The 11702-nt window shown below is 46.1% G+C and overlaps 1 long non-coding RNA gene across 1 annotated transcript in view; it reads left to right on the forward strand.

Moving 5' to 3' along the window:
• The first annotated feature begins 3899 nt into the window (after positions 1 to 3899).
• LOC109299953 overlaps positions 3900 to 11702 on the forward strand; it is an 18743-nt gene continuing 10940 nt past the window's right edge. The window contains exons 1-2 of the long non-coding RNA XR_002098073.1: positions 3900 to 3911; positions 8146 to 8153. This is a non-coding gene — a long non-coding RNA (uncharacterized LOC109299953). The remainder of the gene's footprint in view (positions 3912 to 8145; positions 8154 to 11702) is intronic.

Genomic DNA, 11702 nt, shown 5'->3' on the forward strand with positions numbered 1-11702 from the left:
TCTCCTCCTTTCAGTATTATGAGGTGTTCACACCTTAATACGATTAATGAATGAGCTTTGCAATATCCTCAAGGCGCTGAAAAGCAGAGTTTACAGCTGTCTGAGTTTTCTGCCGGCACATCTTGTATAACAAACAAGAATGACCGAGACATGATAAATACCCAGTCAAGCTCCATCCCTTTCATGTTAGTATCACACCACATTTTCTCACCATGACACCACTGGTGGGTGGATATTATCTCTGCTACAGGGTGCGTAGGGATGACTACATGGACAGGGCCAGAACAGTTAAAAAATTCTTACGCTTTCTGCTCAGGTTCAAAATACAAAACCTGGTAACCACTGAATTCTGTCTGAGCATCTTGGAAATTCACAACAGTTTGATACATTCTTGTCTGAATTCTCTGGCCTCCTGTATTATTTATCTGACAGCGAAGGTCTGATTGGCAGCGATGGGTTTGGGAATGTAGCAATATTGCTCGGGGTGCTTTTGACATCCAACGCGTTCCACTTGAAGCTTTGTCTCAAGCAGTTTGCTTGTCTCTGAAAGCAGGGCAGTTTGATAAGTCTTGGCAGCCCGTTCTTCCCCCCCCCCCCGTGTTTTGTTTGGTTTGTTCCTGGAACGCCAAGAAAATGTCCCTTCTTTTAGCTCTCAGTTTCCTCCCTGCTCGGTTCACATTCAGCTTCCTTCAGGGGGCTTTATTGTCACCTCTTGTAAGGTTAAAACAACACGGCATGCTCCAAAACTTCAAAGGAATTTGTGTTTGTGCATCTTGAGATATTTTAGAACAGCCCTGTGTCCACATGCAGTTGGCTGGCGCTCTATGGATGCAAGTAAGTGTTCAGTGCATCTGGTGTAGGACTAGGCAGCTTACTTTTAGTGAGGGATGGGCAAAATGGTGGATCTGGCTAATGGCTGGACTTGATTTCCCAGCAGCCCCTGCCCATGTCGCTGAAGATGGTTTCTACGGAGACCCAGGTAGCAGCGGTGCTGTGACAGCATGGGACCAGGGTTACCTTGGAGACCCCAGTAGTGGCAGTGCCGTGACAGGGTGGGGCCAGGATTTCCATGGAGACTGGCCCCAGCAGTGTTGGAAGGGTGTGCAGCAGGGCAGGGAGTTGCTCTCTGGTGGGGGCTGGCATCTTGCAATGGTGACAGCGTGGTCCGGAGCCAGGGCAGAGCTGCGATCCACTGCCCACATGCCCCAGGCAGGGGTCCCGGCAGAAGCAGTCTAGCTGCAAGATCCCAGCCCTGGAGCTGCATGCCCTGCCAGTGCTCCTGGGACCAGTTTCCATGGAAGCCCTGGCCCTGCACTGTCCTGGTGCCACTGCTCCTGGGGTCTCCATGGAACCCTGCCACAGCAAAGCAGGCAGGGGCTGCTGGGAAATGGAGTCCAACATGGGCCTGATCCAGCCTGCGGGCTGGACTTTGCCTACCCCCTCATGCAGCAGTTCTCAGCTGTCATGATCAAGAGTGTGCAGCTGTTCACTGCTCCCGGAAGCTATGTGGAGAGCCTAATTTAAGTAATTTGGGGTGGAGGGAGGGGTGGAAATGACTGAGGAGGGAACAGGAGGCTAGCAGGTCTGCAGGGAGAGTTGGCAGGTCCAGAGGAGTATTATTTGGCAGCATCTAGCGGGGCTGGCAGGTCTGTGGGGGAGGGGGGGAGTTGGTGGGTCCATGGGGGGAGGTAGCCTGATCAAGGGGGAGGAACAGGGGGTTAAAAATAGCCCAGTAAGGTGTGAATAGTGGACCACTGGGACTGGGACAAGCAACTGGGCTCTCCCCGCCCCAAGTCTGTGCTGTAAATGTGTAAAGGTGTTCACTAGGTTGGGTTAACCCTTTATTGGATTGGCTTAACCCAACCTCAATGAAAGTTAGTGCACCTACTTAGGTGAACTAACTCAGATCGAGCACACCATTTCGGGGACAGTTTAAGCCCTCTGCACACCTATATGATTGGGCATTTAGATCAACCTAACTCTGGTAAAGTCCATCTAAATGTAATGTCTATACATATCCAACCTCAAAGAGCTGGGAGATGCATCTGCCTTATACTTAAAGTAGAAACCATCAAGCCAGCACTTCTGGAGCCTGGAGTCACTACCATGCTTTAAGCATACCCATGCCTGCAGTCTTGGGAATGTCTGTAGCGTAATGCAGTATAGTCGTATCAGCTAGCTTTAGAAGAGCTAGTGTGGATAGCAGGAGCAGTCTCGCTGCAGCAATAAAGAGCTCAGTGCAAGTTGCGAAACCTTCCCTGGAAGCAGAGTCAATTAGGCCTTGTTGAACTGCCACAGCTACACTGCTAGTGTGATATCTACACTAGACTGTAGCCATTGCTGGGACTACAATGTGGGCAAACCCACATTGTGGGTCTGGGCAAGGCACAGAACCTCTGGTCTCATATTAGCTACCTTAAATCTGCCCATTGCAAGGATGCACGGCCTAATTAGTGCCGTGGGATGAATGTTATCCATTGTCCCACAGAGCTCTACCATGAAGCATTAGCAACAGGAAGCATTATTTTATGGTATGTGCAGCAGGAGTATCTGTTGCTATATCCTGCAGATCTGGCCATAGGATGGGAGGAGAAAGAGTCATTCTCTCCCTTTGTCTTTGCCCCCTTGGCCTGGCAGGTGACTCTAGGAGTGATAGGCTGGGAACAAAAGGCATTTTGATAAGGATGGAGCACATGAGAATCAGGGAGTAAAGAGGGGAGATTTTTTTTCATCCTTACAGAATACCAGGTCCACCTTGGTCCTAATGTTTGCAAAGCATTCTGAGGTTGCAGTGGTGCTTCCCTTGCTGGTAGTCAGATCTGAACCCCCTTGTGACGACCTGCTCCTTTCCTGTTTGGGGAGGAAGGGGTTCACCCAGAAATGTCTCCTATCTCTTTATCAGTCATTGTTGGCAATTCCTCACAGTTGAGGGTGATCACTCCCATAAGCCAAGTAAAGGGTTGTAGATGATAGAGGTTTGGGTACTGGTTATTATTGTGGTAGATGTTGGGTCCAGTGGGAGAAGCCTGCGCATGAGTTGTTTTATGTGAGGAGGCTGTTACACATCAGCAACTGCATGCATCTTGGTGGAGGAGAAACCTGCCTCCAGTAGCAAGAAAATCTAAGATGACTGGGGTTACTCTTCTACTGCAGCCTTCATCCACCTTCGTAGCCATTGAGAAGTATGTTTTTTGCATCAGTCTCCTCCATTGTTGAGGTCTTGATGTTATGTTCGACTGCTCTTCATCTGATCTTTGACCTTACTGCCATGGGTTACCTCACCAGGAATACAAGACTCTTGATGGTGTTGCTTTTAGGGTCATTGATCCATGCAAGCATCTCTGCCCTGTCAAGATAGCAGTCCAAGGAGACGTTTATCAGTAATGAGCTATCAGCAATAGTAATCTTTATCTGCCCTTGCATGACCCTAGGGCCCCCAGCATCAACTCCTCAGGCATGTTTCCAGATGCTATGTTCCCAGATCCTCCTTCTGCGTCCATATTCACAGGGGTCACATAGGTCCTGGGTCCCAACCTGCAACTCAGGTTCTCAGCCTTTTGCCAGCTATATGCCCTCTCCAGCAGCCTATGCAGCCCCCTATCCAATTGCAGCAGCTCTGGCAGAAGGAAAACGGGGAGAATTACTTACTGTTCTAGCCTGTCAGTGCTTAGTGGGTGTAGAAGCCAGCTTCTCCTTTTGGCACTGCTGCTGATCCATAGGGCTCTACAAAAACATCGAAAAATGGAGCGTAGAGATACAAATCATAATCCACGTCACCACGGAAATTATGTAGCCCTGAACAATGAACAATAGGGAGATCAAAAGTGCAGTTAACAAATTGAGCATCTTCACTGCTTCATACGACAAGAGATACCCCGGTTGCCTATTGCATTACCTATTTCATCTTGTCTGTCTAATTTCTTGGAGTCCATGGAACAATCTATTGGGTGTAAGCAGCCAGCTTGAAGTCCTTTAAAACAGGACAGGTTTGCAAAGTTGAACTGCTGCTTAAAGAAGAATGTCTCTCCTAGGGTCAGGAAGCTTAACGTTTCTTGGGGCATGTGGGTGTTTCTCCATCAGCTAGATTGTATTCCGGTTCCCTGCTCAAAGCATCAATTTGTTGTGGCTGGAGCTAAGAGAACATCCATGCACTTTTCCTTAGAGACTGTCCACATTTTGTTAAGAAACAAAAGCAGGCTTGTGCTCCTTTGCAACTTCTTTCTGACCTGTAACCATCATGTTCAGGTATTTCTTCTTAAGTGCCTTCAAGGCTTTCCTTTGCAGATGATTAAGACTATGTCCCCATTAAGTCTGGCATTTCATTGTTGTTTCAATCAGATTGAATATAGCTTCTCTTATACATGGCTTGAACTTTTGATATTTGCATCTTACTGTGTTCAAGCAACCTCTGCATTGCATGGTTTCTGCTTCACAGCAGCCCTATGAGAAAGTACACAGGAGTGAATCAAAGTCTCTAGGTGTTTTTACAGTACATGATTTGCTTGTAATGTAATCGTTACCATCTTTAGTGAAAATGCTTCAATCAGGGATGATTTCTGGAGAAATTTGACATATACAGGAAAACTCATCACCTACCATAATTAATGAATAAACACTCTGCCCCCTGGAGCTCTATTCCTGTCTTTACTCAGCCTGGTCCATCAACAGGAAGAGTAAGCAAAATCGTACAAAACCAGCCATGTGTATCGCAGCACATCAGAAATGCAGGGAAGCAAAATAGTTGCTTGCCAGTTGGGATCAGTGCAAAAAATCAATTAAGGAAAAAAAATGTAATTTATTATCAAGGACTCTGGGAAGCTGGTAGCCAAAAATGTGAGGGAATAAATGAAGGGCTACATTTCCATAACTTTCACCTGCTGTTTTTTCAGTATGCTGGCAATGATTTTCCCCACCCAACTATGGATCAACTCTGTGAACATGCAGTGCTGAAAGCACGGCTACTGCTTGAGCTAACGGAGCAACTCCCCCATGTGGCAGCTCTACTAGGCTTCTAAGGCCAGATCTTTGTCCACCTATTAGGCATGCAAGTGGATTTAGGCATCTCGGGAATAGGTGTCCTGTTCCACTTTACTTGAATCCCTGAGGCTTTCCTTCTGGCTCTTCCCCTCTTAGCTGCCCAGTGGGGAGGGTGGACGGTGCTCATAGTTGGCCCCTTAACTTGAGGACTAAGCCATTCTGTGACCTTGATCTCTGAGGTCTTGGGTCACTGCATTAACTACTAGGCTATTCGAGGAGGAGGAAGATCTCATGTTACTCACATACATGATCAGCTGCCTAGTTCATATGAGTCCTGTTAAGACATGTCTGACTTTTGCAATCAAAGCAAAGTAGGGTTTTAAGCAGATAGACCTGACTCTAGATATCTAGTGGGAGAAACAGTATGCAGCCCTTGATTTTTACTTATCAAACAGCAAGCACACGTACTTGCTGGTGCAACTGTAGCATTTGGGCTTGGGTCTCACTTGAGAATTTTGCCTCAACCTGGTTGAAAAGAAATTCACCTCGTCACCCAAGTTTCCTGTATTATTTTACTTCAAGAGACCTTGAAGCCTATGTGTTGTATATAGGAATTGGTTGATGTCTCAAGAGCCCTCTAATGGGACTCCCTGTTTTCCATTGCAGAGGCCACCAGATCCAAATAGAAGAGCAAAGTATATCTAGATGTAGGCTTTACGTGTGTCTATATGATAAAATAGATGGGGCTGTTTGTAATCTCACCATGTCAGTATTGATTCTTCCTGTCAGTAATGCTGTGTAGAGAGCAGTTATGCAATTGGTCTTCTTCTACACGAGAGTACACAAAGCTGACCCTATTTCAGGGGTCATGTCCTAGAATTGGGCCCTTTTGTTCACTGCTGTGTATGTTTCCAGCCACGAGTTGTCATTTCAGCAAAGAGCACTGAGAAGCATTATCAATCACATGTACACTGTGGGATATTCAAGCACATTTGTGATGGTCACCCTTCAGAAGATTTGGCTTGCAACCACAGCGAGAGCAAAGCTCTGTGGCACCATTAAAACTGATAGGGCTCTAACGATCTTACCTAGTTGTGAATCCCAGACCAATATACCTTTACTTCCTGGAAATCAACAGATTAACCTATTTTTAAATTTAAAAAAAAAATCTGTTTCTCTTAATTTTTCTCATCCAGACGAACTATAGATTTCTATAAAAATAAATAATTAGAGAGAGCAACGGCAGCTAACAATAGGGAGATTAAATATAGATTTTTATGCCGGGCCATAAAAAACAAGCAATTGATCTGACACCCTGTTCTAATTAAAGTAAATTAATTATGGGAGCAGATTTGCTTAAATTGTACTTTGCTGTGCATATGCAAGTGCAACGTTCAACAGATATTTAATGTTTCTGCAAACATGAAAATAATATAATTGAAATCTCTCACCTTAGGTTTCAGTTGGAGATGGCCTGTTCCCATGGGCACATGCTGCCTAATACTAAAATTAAGTAACTAAATTAAAAACAAGAGGAATCAATATTAGTCTTTGAAAGAAGTTGTTAGTGAGATCAAACACACAAAAACAACTAGAGCTTGAAAGGACAGGATTGCTTCTGGTTTGGTATCAGTCATCTGCCCTCTTCTGGACATGGCCTACCTCAAAGGGCGGTCTGCTGACCTTGTATATCCCTTGAGGGACATGAGTTCAGATAGTACCAGAGCCAATACATTTTGGGATGGTTCAAATTTATTTGAGACTGATTTTCTATTACATTCACTGCACTTTGGATCAGGCTTTTTCAGCCTCATAGCCTGAGGGACGCAAGCTTTTTCAAGCTGGTTACGATTACTGAATAACCAAGTTGCTATTGATTTCAAAGGGAGTCATGAATATTCAGTCACAGGGGAAATGTTACACAAAAGTATTCACCATGTGAGCACTGCAAATTTAAAAGGTACATGTTGACTATCTTAGAAGGAAGACGCATGAGAATATTGCCACCGAGTAATTTAACCCAGAATTTACTCTGTAGTCAATGGACAAACAAGCTGACTGCCCTTAGTAGGAGGTAGGGCACCTATACACATGCCCAATGCCTGCTCCAACACATGCTAATTAGCACACATCAGAGCAGACTTGATTAGTAAAGTTAGCATGCTCCAGCAGCCTCAGCATCACATGTATTCAGTTACCCTGCACTTCAACATGGCAACAGGGGTGTTTTAACTAAAGAGCATCAAATGTACTTTAGTTAAAGTTGCCCCTGCCCCCAGCCATTCTTGTGAGAATACACAAGAAATTGCAAGTGCTTTAATTACAGCGGCTCTTCAGAGCTTCTCTAATTAAAGCGCCCACCTTGGGGCACATACAAAGATGTCCTGCGTGGCAGATGATCAAGTTTACACTGAGGGAACGGCTGCCCCAGGATAGAATTGACTAACAGCCTTGTTACACGTTAATTGTGGGTGTCTTCTGGAGCTCTTAACTCCTAGACTGGCTTCGCGTTAACACTTTTAAGTGGCTTAAAGCACTTGTTATGCAGCTCAAAGTTACGTCACTCCAGAGCAGGATTATCTCTGACCTGCACAACCCAGCTCCTGTTCCATTAACATGGTCACACCTCACAGATGTACCATGCAAGTTGAAGTTCTCCAGTACTCCAGGATGTAGTGGCCTCCCCCACCCTCCTGTTCTGTGGTCTGTCACACCCGTGGTTGCTTAGTGGAGTGGTCCAGGGAATATTTCCCTCAGCCTTAAGCCCCCTGGTTCAGAAATGGTGGCCCAGCATACCTTTCACACTGGCACTGAGCGTATCTGGGTGGGTGGCCACTACTGGACCCCATGTCCCCCTGCCAGCCCTGGGGAGCAGAGGAGAGTGTTGCCAACCCCAGAAAGCTCCCAAACCCATCCAGGCTCCAGCAATCCCTGAGCTCCAGCCCCACAACTCCAACAGCATCCCGCTCCATGCACCTGATCCACATACAGTTTGGTGAGAGTTAGCAGTGGCTGATGTGGGGTGGTGGGCAGCTTGCAGCTTGGGAAGCCACTACTCTGGGATGGAGCAGCTGTGGGTGGAGCAGGGCTGACCAACCCTATCCTGCAGAACGTGCAGCCAAGGGGCCCCCTGCAGCAGTGAGCACTCCAAAGCAGTGCCGTAGCAAGGGGGCCGGGTGGTTGCCACCACTCCACATTGCCATCGCTGCCACTGGCTTCGTGGCTGCCCCCCCCCCCCACCAACACCACTGCCACCACTGGCTTCATAGCATCAGGGGGCCCCAAAACTATATCTTTCAGGGGGCCCCAAAAAATTATGGGGTGGGGTCAGGCTGTGGGCACAGGGTTCTGTCACTACCCTTGTGGATACAGGAGCTGGCTGCAGGCAGTCTCCATTCCCAGCTGTGGATTGAAGCCTATTTGGAGGGGAGCTGCCTGCACCAGCCACTGCTGCCACCACCGCCCCTGGCCCCAGCTCTGTGCATACTGCTGCTGGCTCTGCTGCCGCTGCCAGGCCCAGGGGTGCTTGTCTGCTCACCTTGTGTGTTACTAGGCTGCCTCCAGCTGACCTGGGGGCACCAAAGAAGGAGGGTGGGGAGGGGTGGATGCAGGCCAGAGCTGAGGGGCAAAGGTGGGAAGGGGAGAGAGAGGCAGGGGAGCAGCTGAGTTTTCCTCAGGCTGATGTTGCCCAGGAGTTGGGGACAGCCTGAGGGATGCATGTGAGCTGGAGACGTACCCAGTGTGTGTGACAGCAAGCCCACAGCACTTGAGCTTCAGGACCTGGTTAGGCAGCAACCTTCCTGCACAGCCCCCCACCCCCCTGCCAAGTCCCTCAGCCTTGCTCTCGAGGGGTCCCATTGCCTCCCTCCCCTCCCTGCAGTCTCAAATGGTGCTGCTGCAGCAGGGGAGGGATGGGTGAATTGTAGAGAAGTAGGGTTGGAAGAGGCCTCCCTGCTCACCAGGTCTCTAGTGGCAAGTCACAGCTGAGTGAGTAGTGAGTTCATACCCTGATGGAAAGGCTTCCCATTTCATTTTCTTTCCATTCCCTCCTTCAAGTATAGACAGAAGGAGCACTGATAGGACTGGACCTGTGGTAAAGTGTTCAGAGGTCAATAAAAGTCTTTTCATTGAGTTTGATGGGTTCTGGATCATACCCATACTACGGGAGTTTCAAATACACCTCTTCATTAAGAAACCAGGTTGCTGCAATTTGAGATACTGACATTAAAACAATTTTGGTTCCACAGAGCTCAGAAGATCCTATTCAGCCACTAAGTTTTAATATATATAAAAACATATCAGGAAGTCAAATATCTGATGTTGCCATAAAAAGAAAGAAATAGTTCACAGCTCTCAATCTGCTACCACCTCTACTTCCTGTTCTGGGTGATGATCTGGCTCCCGCTTTGATTTCCCACTTTTAGGCACTGGTAATACCTACAACTTAATAATGTCTGGGAAACAAAGGAATGGTCACAGATCTGCTGCCTGGGTTGCCTCTGAGAGAAAAAGGAGGTGATCAAACAGACTGATGTTCTGCTTTGCTCTGCTATATCAGAGTTGTGCTTGATTCAGGCGAGGTAGTTATGAGCTACTTTTGCACCTTCTCTTCTGACTTTTCTTGAACAACAGCTGAGGTAGCAGCAGCATGCTCTGAAGGAATAGCAATGAATTTGTAAGCATCTCAAATGCAATGGTTTCTTCCACAGGCAAGAATATGTAGAGTCAAAGGGGATTCAAATTCAGGTGGGTTTGATGTTAACCTTGCGGACATTGTCATGCTGACCTAATGGACAATAGGCTTAGGTGAACCTCCAACCTTTTTTATGCAGGCCTTAGAAATTCCATATAGAGTGGTTTCCATTTGTAAAGTGCTTTGGGCTCCTTTGGTCCAAAAGATTTCATATCACTATCAGATAATTCTGTTTGCTATTTCTGTGTGACTGTTTGTGAGCAGATTAGCTAGGTTCTAGGAGAGGGGTGATCATGCTAATCTATAAAGGAAAAGTTCTGTCGGCGAGCCTTGTCTTTGTCCTTTTTTTTCATTTGCAAAAACTATTGTGATTGCTCCATGCAAGCAACTGTGGTACCAGACATCCAAATATTGTATTGCTTGAAGCCCCACTGACTTAATTTAATTATTGGATTATTTCACTTAAGCCACATACTGCAAGAACATTTCAGTACTGCAAGCCAAAGAGAATGCTTGAGAACATTTTTATCAGTTGTGCGCAGGGAATATGGGAAAGGAAATGGGCAGCTGGATGCGCTTCTCATTTCATATACGGCTCCATTAATTATATTACTTAATAAGAAGAAACGTGCATGCAAACACGAGAAGCGGCTAGGAGGGTTTTATGTAATAAGTACTTTCAAAATACATGGTTCACATACTGATCCTCTGGATTCTTTGTTGGGCCATGGCACTTGGTTGTGTATTTGAATTTGGCTTATCTACATTGTTCTGAGGTACAGCACGGGTGAGAGATTGAAACTGCCCTTTTACCTAGAATGAATTTGGATGATGATCCTTAGATCCGAAAGATTTTGAATTTGGGGATGTTGGAACTCAGCAGTGATATCCACATTTTTAACTTGAATTCCTCTCTAGTAGAAATGCTTGTGATTTCTAGTTCTGCAATAAAATACGAACAATGATGATGTTCATATAGTTTAGTCTTCCTGGGAGAATAGCAAAACTCCACAATGTCCTATGCACTGCAAAAACTTTAGGAAGAGATCTATAGCAACATATCTCTGAAGCTGACTAGTACATAGTCAACCCCCAATGCTTTGCACCCCGTGAACAGGAAGGTTTTACAAATTAGGTGGTGGGGGATAGGAGGGGATGTATGGCTGCATTAAACAGCTGTGTTGGGCTGTTGATTTGTTTCAGCAGTTTGGTATAACAAAGGGCACTGCTTCTGCCATGATTTGAGCTGCAGCTGATTGGAGGAGTGGAGCTCTTTGAAGCAAAAACTGTAGCAAACAGTTGAGTGGCTCATCTTTAATCTGATAGCCTACTGAAAACCACCCAGATATGAATGAGCCCAGTTCTACTGTGTCGTTCCTATTTGTTATCCAGATGAAAGCTTATGCACGTGGTTCTGAATCACCACACTTCGTTACATCCATACCTGGACTTGGTACCGCTGTCCTGCAGCACAGTGTCCAAGAGCCTTCATTGTTAAAGTCAGTAGCAGGAGCAGATACTCCAGTAGGCTGCATGAAGCCTGATACTTTCCCCACTACTACACACGTTGTAGGTTCAAACCTATAGTTTGTGCTTTTTAATATAGTGATCAAATCCAAGTTCCCTTGTCTTCAGCATGGGATGAATGGCTTAAAACAGAGCTAGAAAGTGGAACTTGAAACAAGTCTGGCTTTAAGAGAGTCAAACTTTTTAAAAAGAGTTTGTTTGATATCTTCAAATGAAATGAAGTCAGGGACCATCAAAAACCTATAACCTACCAAAAAACCCCAAACAACAAAATAAAACAACCCCCCCCCCACCTCCAAACAAACCCTGAACAATTCACCAGTAAGAAAATAATGTGCAAGGGACCAGTTTAAACTATGGTGTCATTTCACTGTAGATGATGGAGCCCCTCCAGTATTGAACTTGGCCCAAGAACAAACAGCAATGTATTGGTACCTCTAGAATTTGTCTAAGAGCGCCAGTGACATAAAAATGAGACCCAAAGCCAGAGGCAAAATATGAATAA

The sequence above is a fragment of the Gavialis gangeticus genome, unplaced genomic scaffold (genome assembly GCF_001723915.1).
Source record: "Gavialis gangeticus isolate Ggan-Ray unplaced genomic scaffold, GavGan_comp1, whole genome shotgun sequence".
In the NCBI taxonomy this organism is placed as follows: Eukaryota; Metazoa; Chordata; order Crocodylia; family Gavialidae; genus Gavialis; species Gavialis gangeticus.